This window comes from Bubalus kerabau, chromosome 6 (assembly GCF_029407905.1).
Source record: "Bubalus kerabau isolate K-KA32 ecotype Philippines breed swamp buffalo chromosome 6, PCC_UOA_SB_1v2, whole genome shotgun sequence".
NCBI classification, from domain to species: domain Eukaryota; kingdom Metazoa; phylum Chordata; class Mammalia; order Artiodactyla; family Bovidae; genus Bubalus; species Bubalus kerabau.
Window position 1 is genome coordinate 55,360,658 of NC_073629.1, and position 12,433 is coordinate 55,373,090.

The window sequence follows — 12,433 nt, forward strand, 5'->3', positions numbered from 1 at the left end:
TAGAACACTTTCTAACACCATACACAAAAATAAACTCAAAATGGATTAAAGATCTAAACATAAGACCAGAAACTATAAAACTCCTAGAGGAGAACATAGGCAAAACACTCTCCGACATATATCACAGCAGGATCCTCTATGACCCACCTCCCAGAATATTGGAAATAAAAGCAAAAATAAACAAATGGGACCTAATTAAACTTAAAAGCTTCTGCACATCAAAGGAAACTATTAGCAAGGTGAAAAGACAGCCTTCAGAATGGGAGAAAATAATAGCAAATGAAGCAACTGACAAACAACTAATCTCGAGAATATACAAGCAACTCCTACAGCTCAACTCCAGAAAAATAAATGACCCAATCAAAAAATGGGCCAAAGAACTAAATAGACATTTCTCCAAAGAAGACATATAGATGGCTAACAAACACATGAAAAGATGCTCAACATCACTCATTATCAGAGAAATGCAAATCAAAACCACTATGAGATACCATTTCACACCAGTCAGAATGGCTGCAATCCAAAAGTCTACAAGTAATAAATGCTGGAGAGGGTGCGGAGAAAAAGGAACCCTCTTACACTGTTGGTGGGAATGCAAACTAGTACAGCCACTATGGAGAACAGTGTGGAGATTCCTTAAAAAACTGAAAATAGAACTGCCTTATGATCCAGAAATCCCACTGCTGGGCATACACACTGAGAAAACCAGAAGGGAAAGAGACACGTGTACCCCAATGTTCATCGCAGCACTGTTTATAATAGCCAGGACATGGAAGCAACCTAGATGTCCATCAGCAGATGAATGGATAAGAAAGCTGTGGTACATATACACAATGGAGTACTACTCAGCCATTAAAAAGAACACATTTAAATCAGTTCTAATGAGGTGGATGAAACTGGAGCCTATTATACAGAGTGAAGTAAGCCAGAAAGAAAAACACCAACACAGTATACTCACGCATATATATGGAATTTAGAAAGATGGTAACAATAACCCTGTGTATGAGACAGCAAAAGAGACACTGATGTATAGAACAGTCTTATGGACTCTGTTGGAGAGGGAGAGGGTGGGATGATTTGGGAGAATGGCATTGAAACATGTGTAATATCATGTATGAAACGAGTTGCCAGTCCAGGTTCAATGCATGATACTGGATGCTTGGGGCTGGTGCACTGGGACGACCCAGAGGGATGGTATGGGGAGGGAGGAGGGAGGAGGGTTCAGGATGGGGAGCATATGTATACCTGTGGTGGATTCGTTTTGATGTTTGGCAAAACTAATACAGTGTTTCAGGTTTAAAAATAAAATAAAATAAAAAAGAAATTAAGAGCCCAACAGGAAGAGATATTACTTTAATTTCAACAGACAATCCAAACTTTATACATATAAAATAATGTCTCAAGAAACATTCTCTGTCCGTTATTCACCACATATCTTGATAAGCTAAACTCCATATGTTATAGAATTGATGCAACTTCTATTAACCTATATATTTTTATCAGACTCCCAAGAGGAAAAGTATGCATTCATAAGCAGAATTTGTGAGAAGGCTGAGATGAGAACTCTACATTCCTATTCATGAACATGTAGCACTTCCTTTTCTTACTTCTGTCCATGTGAAGAGGAGGAAAATGAAATGGAGAACGTATCACCATAGGTATCATATCATTATTGAGCTGCCACCTGAGTTAAGTTCTGAAAAAGATTCCCAGTAGCAGAGTAGAGAGGACTGAGTCTTGAAACATAGTTTCTGAATCCATAATGAGACCTTGAATGCCCAGAGAAGTAGGCAGGATTTGTTAGACAGGAAAGTTATTTATGTTTTAATGATGCCCATATGAGGCATGAGAGGAGTTACCCCACATTCTATGAAGACCTACAAGACCTTTTAGAACTAATACCCAAAGCAATAAATGCTGGAGAGGATGTGGAGAAAAGGGAACCCTCATACACTGTTGGTGGTAATGCAAACTAGTACAGTCACTATGGAGAACACTGTGGAGATTCCTTAAAAAAACCGGAAATAGAACTGCCTTATGATCCAGCAATCCCACTGCTGGGCATACACACTGAGGAAACCAGAACTGAAAGAGACACGTGTACCCCAGTGTTCATCGCAGCACTGTTTATAATAGCCAGGACATGGAAGCAACCTAGATGTCCATCAGCAGATGAATGGATGAGAAAGATGTGGTACATATACACAGTGGAGTATTACTCAGCCATTAAAAAGAATACATTTGAATCAGTTCTAATGAGGTGGATGAAACTGGAGCCTATTATACAGAGTGAAGTAAGCCAGAAAGAAAAACACCAATACAGTATACTAACACATATATATGGAATTTAGAAAGATGGTAATGACAACCTTGTATGCGCGACAGCAAAAGAGACACAGATGTATAGAACAGTCTTTTGAACTCTGTGGGAGAGGGAGAGGGGGGATGATTTGGGAGAATGGCATTAAAACATGTATAATATCATATAAGAAATGAATCGCCAGTCCAGGTTCGATGCAGGATACAGGAAGCTTGGGGCTGGCGCACTGGGATGACCCAGAGGGATGGTATGGGGAGAGAGGTGGGAGGGGGGGTTCAGGATTGGGAACACATATACACCCGTAGCAGATGCATGTTGATGTATGGCAAAACCAATACAATATTGTAAGTAAAAAAAAATAATAATAAAAAGAAAAAAAAAATAAAGAACTAATACCCAAAAAAGATGTCCTTTTCATTATAGGGGACTGGAATGCAAAAGTAGGAAGTCAAGAAACACCTGGGGTAACAGGCAAATTTGGCCGTGTAATACAGAATGAAGCAGGGCAAAGGCTAATAGAGTTTTGCCAAGAGAACACACTGGTCATAGCAAACACCCTCTTCCAACAACACAAGAGAAGACTCTACACAGGAACATCACCAGATGGTCAACACAGAAATCAGACTGATTATATTCTTTGCAGCCAAAGATGGAAAAGCTCTATACAGTCAGGAAAAACAAGACTGGGAGGTGACTGTGGCTCAGATCATGAACTCCTTATTGCCAAATTCAGACTTAAATTGAAGAAAGTAGGGAAAACCACTAGGCCATTCAGGTATGACCTAAATCAAATCCCTGTGAAAAGAAGAGAAGCAAAGGAGAAAAGGAAAGATATTCCCATTTGAATGCAGAGTTCCAAAGAATTGCAAGGAGACATAAGAAAGCCTTCTTCAGTGATCAATGCAAAGAAATAGAGGAAAACAACAGAATGGGAAAGACGAGAGATCTCTTCAAGAAAATTGGAGATACCAAGGGAACATTTCATGCAAAGATGGGCTCAATAAAGGACAGAAATGGTATGGACCTAACAGAAGCAGAAGATATTAAGAGGAGGTGTCAAGAATACATAGAAGAACTGTACAAAAAAGATCTTCACGACCCAGAGAATCATGATGGTGTGATCACTAGCCTAGAGCCAGAATCCTGGAATGTGAAGTCAAGTGGGCCTTAGAAAGCATCACTACAAACAAAGCTAGTGGAGGTGATGGAATTCCAGTTGAGCTATTTCAAATTCTAAAATCATAAAAGATGATGCTGTGAAAGTGCTGCACTCAATATGCTAGCAATTTTGGGAAATTCAGCACTGGCCACAGAACTGGAAAAGGTCAGTTTTCATTCCAATCCCAAAGAAAGGGAATGCCAAAGAATGCTCAAACTACCACACAATTGCACTCATCTCACACGCTAGTGAAGTAATACTCAAAATTCTCCAACCAGGCTTCAGCAGTACATGAACTGTGAACTTCCAGATGTCCAAGCTGGTTTTAGAAAAGGCAGAGGAACCAGAGATCAAATTGCCAACATCTGCTGGACCATCAAAAAAGCAAGAGAGTTCCAGAAAAACATTTATTTCTGCTTTATTGACTATGCCAAAGCCTTTGACTGTGTGGATCACAAGAAACTGTGGAAAATTCTGAAAGAGATGGGAATACCAGACCACCTGACCTGCTTCCTGAGAAATCTGTATGCAGGTCAGGAAGCAACAGTTAGAACTGGACATAGAACAACAGACTGGTTCCAAATAGAAAAAGGAATATGTCAAAGCTGTCTATTGTCACCATGCTTATTTAACTTATATGCAGAGTACATCATGAGAAATGCTGGGCTGGAAGAAGGACAAGCTGGAATCAAGATTGCCAGGAGAAATATCAATAACCTCAGATAGGAGGATGACACCACCCTCATGGCAGAAAGTGAAGAGGAACTAAAAAGCCTCTTGATGAAAGTCAAGCAGGAGAGTGAAAAAGTTGGCTTAAAGCTCAACATTCAGAAAACTAAGATCATGGCATTCGGTCCCATCACTTCATGGCAAATAGATGAGAAAACAGTGGAAACAGTGTCAGACTTTATTTTTTTGGTCTCCAAAATCACTGCAGATGGTGATTACAGCCATGAAATTAAAAGACATTCCTTGGAAGGAAAGTTATGACCAACCTAGATAGCATATTCAAAAGCAGAGACATTACTTTGCCAACAAAGGTCCATCTAGTCAAGGCTATGGTTTTTCCAGTAGTCATGTATGGATGTGAGAGTTGGACTGTGAAGAAAGCTGAGCACCGAAGAATTGATGTTTTTGAACTGTGGTATTGGAGAAGACTCTTGAGAGTCCTTTGGATTGCAAGGAGATCCAACCAGTCCATCCTAAAGGAGATCAGTCGTGGGTGTTCATTGGAAGGACTGATGTTGAAGCTGAAACTCCAATACTTTGGCCACCTCATGCGAAGAGTTGACTCATTGCAAAGACCCTGATGCTGGGAAGGATTTGGGGCAGAAGAAGAAGGCAATGACAGAAGATGAGATGGCTGGATGGCATCACCGACTTAATGGACGTTAGTTTGAGTGAACTCCGGGAATTGGTGATGGACAGGGAGGCCTGGCATGTTGTGATTCATGGGGTCACAAAGAGTCAGACATGACTAGCAACTGAACTAACTAATATGATGCATATAATGAAGAGAATGAGAAAGCAAAGGGTATATGATGGGGCCTTGAGAACACGAACATCTCAGGGGTGAGCAGAGGCAGGATGTGATATGAAGGAGACGAGAGTAGAGTCAGAAAATGCTCTAGGAGTTTCAAGACACCATGATGTCTCAATAATTCAACAAATATGTGTGGAATACCTACACATACTATGCATTGTTCTAAGTGCTCAGTGTCCAGAAGTGAACAAAGTGCATAAAACCCATGCCCCATGCAGCTCTAGTCTAGGGTCAGGGAGATGATTAACAAAACAAAAACAGTCAAAGTCCGCTTATGTGTTAGATGATGGTAAGTGGTCTGGAGAAAAATAAGCAACAAATAAAATTGTCAGGAATTGGGATAGAGATTGTTGTGCTTTAAATTATAAATAGTGTATTCTAAGAAAGAGTCGAGATGAAGCTGATCAGCAACCTTGGTGAGGACAGGGATGGGAAGGGAACAGGAGACAGATTGGATAGTGGAGTGACTGGCAAAGGAAGGAAAAGGATAAAAAATGTAGTGTGTCTCCACATGGAAGTGAAAGAGCTGCAATGTGTATAGGGAAAGATATGTATCCAGGATTAACTTATTTAACTGGAATAAAAAGACAGTTCTTGTTTATAGGTTGACAAGAATAGAGAAGATAATGAAGGTGACTGAGGATCTCTCAGGTGGGACAAGAGTCCTGCATCTGAGGGAGGCTATTTTAAACAAAAAAGCAAAATGGCTGTCTGAGGAGGCCTTATAAATAGCTGTGAAAAAAAGAGAAGTGAAAAGGAAAGGAAAGATATACCTGTTTGAATGCAGAGTTCCAAGGAAAGATAAGAAAGCCTTCCTCAGCGATCAGTGCAAAGAAATAGAGGAAAACAATAGAATGCAAAGGACTAGAGATATCTTTGAGAAAATTAGAGATACCAAGGGAACACTTCAGGCAAAGATTGGCACAATAAAGGACAGAAATGGTATGGATCTAACAGAAACAGAAGATATTAGAACGATTTGGCAAGAATATACAGAATAACTATACAAAAAAGATCTTCATGACCCAGATAATCATGATGGTGTGATCACTCACCTAGAGCCAGACATCCTGGAATGTGAAGTCAAGTGGGCCTTAGAAAGCATCACTATGAACAAAGCTAGTAGAGGTGATGGAATTCCAGTTGAGCTATTTCAAATCCTGAAAGATGATGCTGTGAAAGTGCTGCACTCAATATGCCAGCAAATTTGGAAAACTCAGCAGTGGCCACAGGACTGGAAAAGGTCAGTTTTCATTCCAACCCCAAAGAAACGAAATGCCAAAGAATGCTGAAAACTACCACACAACTGCACTCATCTCACATTGCATTCATCTCACATGCTAGTCCTGGAGTAGGAAATGACGACCTACTCCAGTATTCTTGCTTGGAGAATCCCGTTGACAGAGAAGCCTGGTGGACTACAGTCCATGGGGTCACAAAGAGTCGGACATGACTGAGCGACTGAACACACACACACACACATAAAGTATGCTCAAACTTCTCCAAGCCAGGCTTCAGCAGTACGTGAACCATGAACTTCCAGATGTTCAAGCTGAATTTAGAAAAGGCAGAGGAACCAGAGATCAAATTGCCAACATCCACTGGATCATCGAAAAAGCAGGAGAGTTCCAGAAAAACATCTGCTTCATTGACTATGCCAAAGCCTTTGACTGTGTGAATCACAATAAACTGTGGAAAATTCTGAAAGAGATGGAATACCAGACTACCTGACCTGCCTTCTGAGAAACCTGTATGCAGGTCAGAAAACAACAATTAGAACTGAACATGCAACAATGGACTTGTTCCAATTAGGGAAAGGAGTACATCAAGGCGGTATACTGTCACCCTTCTTATTTAACTTCTATGCAGAGTACATCATGAGAAATGCTGGGCTGGATGAAGCACAAGCCGGAATCAAGATTGCCGGGAGAAATATCAATAACCTCAGATATTGATGACAGTAGATGACACCACCCTTATGGCAGAAAGTGAAGAAGAACTAAAGAACCTCTTGATGAAAGTGAAAGAGGAGAATGAAAAAGTTGGCTTAAAACTCAACATTCAGAAAACTAAGATCATGGCATCTAGTCCCATCACTTCATGACAAATAGATGGGGAAACAGTGGAAACAGTAAAAGACTTTATTTTGGGGGGCTCCAAAATCACTTCAGATGGTGACTGCAGCCATGAAATTAAAAAACTCTTACTCCTTGCAAGAAAAGCTATGACCAACCTAGACAGCATATTAAAAAGCAGAGACATTACTTTTGCCAACAAAGTCTGTCTAGTCAAATCTATGGTTTTTCCAGTAGTCATGTATGGATGTGAGAGTTGGACTATAAAGAAGGCTGAGCGCTGAAGAATCCATGCCTTTGCACTCTGTGTTGGAGAAGACTGTTGAGAGTCCTTTGGACTGCAAGGAGATCCAACCAGTCCATCCTACAGGAAATCAGTCCTGAATATTCATTGGAAGGACTGATCTGAAGCTGAAACTCCAATACTTTGGCCACCTGATGTGAAGAACTGACTCACTGGAAAAGACCCTGATGCTGGGAAAGATTGAAGGTGGGAGGAGAAGGGGACAACAGAGGATGAGATAGTTGGACAGAATCACTGAATCAATGGACATGAGTTTGAGTAAACTCCGGGAGTTGGTGATGGACAGGGAATCCTGGCATGCCGCAATTTATGGGGTAACAAACAGTTGGACGTGACTGAGAGACTGAACTGAACTGTACTGATTTTCATCTCAATGAGTGGGACATTTCATGACATCAAGAGACAGAAAGCAAAGAGCTTGATGCTCTTAAAGACAGTGCTATGCAGCATTCATACATTCCCACATCTCATTCCAGTCTTTTGCCTAAGGTGGGGTAACTTTTGTTGTTGTTCAGTTGCTCAGTTGTGTCCGACTCTTTATGACCCCATGGACTGCAGCTCACCTGGCTTCCTTTTCCATCACCAACTCTTGGAGCCTACTCAAACTCATGTCCATCGCGTCAGTGATTCCATCCAACCATCTCATCCTCTGCCTTCCCCTTCTCATCCTGACTTCAATCTTTCCCAGCATCAGGGTCTCACCCACTAGATTAAGCTGTACTTAGGGCTATGACTATGTCTAATTGATTTTTACATGCCCGTCTACACCTAGCATAGGTGCACACAAGTACATATGTTTCCTATACATACACATATATTGCAGACTATTTTCTCATGTGCTGTCTTGATTTCTTTGTATATGAGACTTAGTGCCTCCAGCTGAATAACATCCCTGGTATTGAGTACACTAGAACAGGCCACATGAAGTTTTTCACATGTCAAGCAATTTAATATAAAAACATTCCAAACCTAAAATTCAGAGTCTGTTTTATGGAAACTAAAATTTGGACAGCATTTGAAAACATTAAGCATTTATACACATACAAAGTTTAATGCAATAATACTAACCTGCAAATTAACTTGAATATGGCTATTTTTAGAATAATGTAAATATTCTAGAGACTGCAACTCCACATATACAGGAAACTGAGGAATTACAGCTTCCTCCTAGCCAGCATTTAGAAAAAAAATGTCCCTAGGAAATATTTCAAGCAGCTTGAGAGACACACACGCACACACACACACACAAAAAACAAACACAAAACTGCACGTAACCCATTGTGCTAATCAGGAAGGAGCTGGTTTCCTAACATCTAGTCCATTTCTGAGAAACTAAGCTTGCTTTTGCTTTTGACTGGCATGTGTCCAATAGAACAGTTGCAAGCTGTCCTTAATTGACAAAGAAAGTGCTGTCTCATAAGAAAAAGTAGAGGAGAGTCAGAGACTTTTTACTTTATAACATGACTACTCGGAATGTCACAGTACAGTGAGTAAGGCCACAGCACCACAGTGTTTCAGTGCACTTTTGCAAATACAGAGCCATGGCAGGCAAAGGGGTGAGGGGGATTGAGTTACAAACCTCTGTTTATATAATGCATAAACCACAGTAATATAATATACTGAATAAGCTATATGGTCAATGATACTTTAATAACTTTGCAAGGGGACTGATGGTTACAGATTTATTGTGATGATCATTCCATAATGTAGCATATGTCAAGTTATTATGTAGTACACTTGAAACTAATGTAATATTGTATATCAACTATATTTCAATCAAAAAGTTATTTTATAAAATATAAGAAAAATATATCAGCATTCAGTTCAGTTGAGTCGCTTAGTTGTGCCCAGCTCTTTGTGACCCCATTGACTACAGCTTGCCTGGCCTTCCTGTCCATCACCAACTCCCGGAGTTTACTCAAACTCATGTCCATTGAGTTGGTGATGCCATCCAACCATCTCATCTTCTCTCGTCCCCTTCTCCTCCCGCCTTCAATCTTTCCCAGCATCAGGGTCTTTTCCAGTGAGTCAGTTCTTCGCATCAGGTGGCTAAAATATTGGAGTTTCAGCTTCAGAATCAGTCCTTCCAATGAATATTCAGGACTAATTTCCTTTAGGATAGACTGGTTGGATCTCCTTGTAGTCCAAGGGACTCTCAAGAGTCTTCTCCAACACCACAGTTCAAAAGCATCAATTCTTCAGCACTCAGCTTTATTTAGAGTCCAACTCTCATATCCATACATGACTACTGGAAAAACCATAGCCTTGACTAGACGGACCTTTGTTGGCAAAGTAATGTCTCTGCTTTTGAATATGCTATCTAGGTTGGTCATAACTTTCCTTCCAAGGAGTAAGCGTCTTTTAATTTCATGGCTGCAGTCACCATCTGCAGTGATTTTGGAGCCCAAAAAAGTAAAGTCTGTCACTGTTTCTACTGTTTCCCCATCTATTTGCCATGAAGTGATGGGACCAGATGCCATCTTAGTTTTCTGAATGTTGAGTTTTAAGCCAACTTTTCCCTCTCCTCTTTCACTTTCATCAAGAGGCTCTTTACTTCTTTGCTTCTGCCATAAGGGTGGTGTTATCTGCATATCTGAGGTTATTGATATTTCTCCCAGCAATCTTGATTCCAGCTTGTGCTTCTTCCAGCCCAGCGTTTCTCATGATGTACTGTGCATAGAAGTTAAATAAGCAGGGTGACAATATACAGCCTTGACATACTCCTTTCCCTATTTGGAACCAGTCTGTTGTTCCATGTCCAGTTCTAACTATTGCTTCCTGACCAGCATACGGATTTCTCAGATGGCAGGTCAGATGGTCTGGTATTCCCATCTCTTGAAGAATTTTCCATAGTTTGTTGTGATCTACACAAAGACTTTGGCATAGTCAATGAAGCAGAAGTAGATTTACATATATATAAAATATAAAATATATAATTTTAAAATGTAAGTAAATTAACAAATAAATTAAATGCTTTACATAAGCATTTTAATATTTCTTCTACACTTCAAGTTAGCAAATGGTGTTGTTACTCTCATATTTGAAATTGTTTTATACTTAGTCACATATAATACCCATTGAGCTTATACTGTCAGTCAAACTGTGTTTTAAGTGCTGGAGATACATCAGTTGACACAAGGAGGCAATGCTTTTATGAACTTGAATTTCAGGTAGTCATCAGTTCAGTTCACTTCAGTTCAGTCGCTCAGTCGTGTCCGACTCTTTGCAACCCCATGAATCGCAGCACGCCAGGCCTCCCTGTCCATCACCAACTCCCGGAGTTCACTCAGACTCACATCCATTGAGTCAGTGATGCCATCCAGCCATCTCATCCTCTGTCGTCCCCTTCTCCTCTTGCCCTCAATCCCTCAGGTTGTCATAGGGAAAAGTAAAAAGAACGCAAAAAAAAAACAGGATGATAGGATGGAGATTAGCAATCATGGAAGACCTCGATGAGAAGATACTATTTAGCTGAGACCAGTAGAACAAGAAGGAACCAGTCTTGTCAAGACCTAGCATAAGACAGGCTCACATGCAGCAAATTGTTATACACAGATTGCTAAGACAAGAGCAACCTGAGTGTGTTCCAACAAGTGAAAGTGCAAGTGGTAGTCACTCAGTTGTGTCTGACTCTTTGTGACTCCATGAACTATAGCCCACTGGGCTCCTCTGTCCATGGGATTCTCCAGGCAAGAATACTGGAGTGGGCAACGATTCACTTCTCCAGGGGATCTTCCAGACCCAGGGATCGAACCAAGGCCTTCCACATTGCAGGCAGTTTCTTTGCCATCTGAGCCACCAGGGAAGCCCTTCCAGCAAATGGAAGACCCAGATAAATGATATTTTTCAAAGCAAGTTGAAGTACTTCTTACCCAGAGACACTTTAAAAGATAATAGCAAAGAAGAAAAGAAAGTAATTTAACAAATAGAATTATTTGTTAAATAATAATAAAACAAAACAAAATAATTAAAACAAATAATTCTATTTGTTAAACTTCAGACACTGGCTTCCAGGTGGGGAGAAACACCAATGTACCATGAGATCAGAAGAACTTATAAATATTTACCTTCCTCCTTGAATATCTCCCTTCTTCCTCACTTTACTATTCCCTCCTTCAGAAGCCCTGTTGAGGAGGAGAAAAAGAAGAGTTTAAGGGCAAACACAGTTTCAACTTCACATCCCACCTCTACAACGTGCTTAGTGAATTTGGCCAGGCATATTATTTACCCTCCCTCAAGGCTTCTTGTTTTTTCACTGTGAGATGGAGACAAGACCACTTATTTTGCATGATTATACTCAGGACTGAATTAGACTTGTAAAATGTGTGCCCTTAGAACAATCAAGAAATAAAGCTGTTACTTCTACTGCTATTCACTGAACAGACAAGGAAAGGCAATATATTGAAGAGGTTAAACAGGAGGGGTTGGAAACAAGAATGATTTGGTTCAGATTATTTACAGTGCTGTAATATGAGACAAGATATTAAATATTTCTGTGTCTCAGTTTCTATAAAATGGTAGGGAAATGTCTGTTATGAGATATCAATATTTAACCCATGTACAGCCATCAGCACAGCGCATGGAACGTGTGTGCAACACAGGGAACTCCTTTCTGCCTGGGCAGTTGGTATTACGTTCCAGGGGCTGTGTGTTCATAAATATGTAAGATGTGTCTTTTTCTTCACTTATGGCATGTATAAATGAGGAGCCAGGTCCACTGTGTGTCCATTATTTAAAGAAATTAAACCTAAAAATTAATATGCTTCCTCTTCTAGGTTTCCTAAACTGATCCCCAATTCTGAGACACATTCCATTATACTTAAGTATCTAATAGACACTTTTCAAAATATTAAATGATCTCTAAGATGTCTTTCAAAAAAAATAATGTGAAGGTTCTAGTTGAGAAATTGTGTAAAACCCATCTTCCCTCATACTAGGACAGCTGCCAAAAATTCCTTTTATGCTTGTTGAGTCATTGCTTTGCTCTCAGTGCAGTGCTTTCAGTTTCATATTACTCTAAAGCTATTAAAGA

At 40.1% G+C, this 12,433-nt stretch overlaps 1 long non-coding RNA gene across 1 annotated transcript in view; it reads right to left on the reverse strand.

The window, feature by feature from the left end:
* Positions 1-12,433, reverse strand: part of LOC129655169 (uncharacterized) — a 49,239-nt gene that overhangs the window by 19,324 nt on the left and 17,482 nt on the right. Inside the window, exon 4 of the long non-coding RNA XR_008715794.1 lies at positions 11,469-11,525. This is a non-coding gene — a long non-coding RNA (uncharacterized LOC129655169). The remainder of the gene's footprint in view (positions 1-11,468; positions 11,526-12,433) is intronic.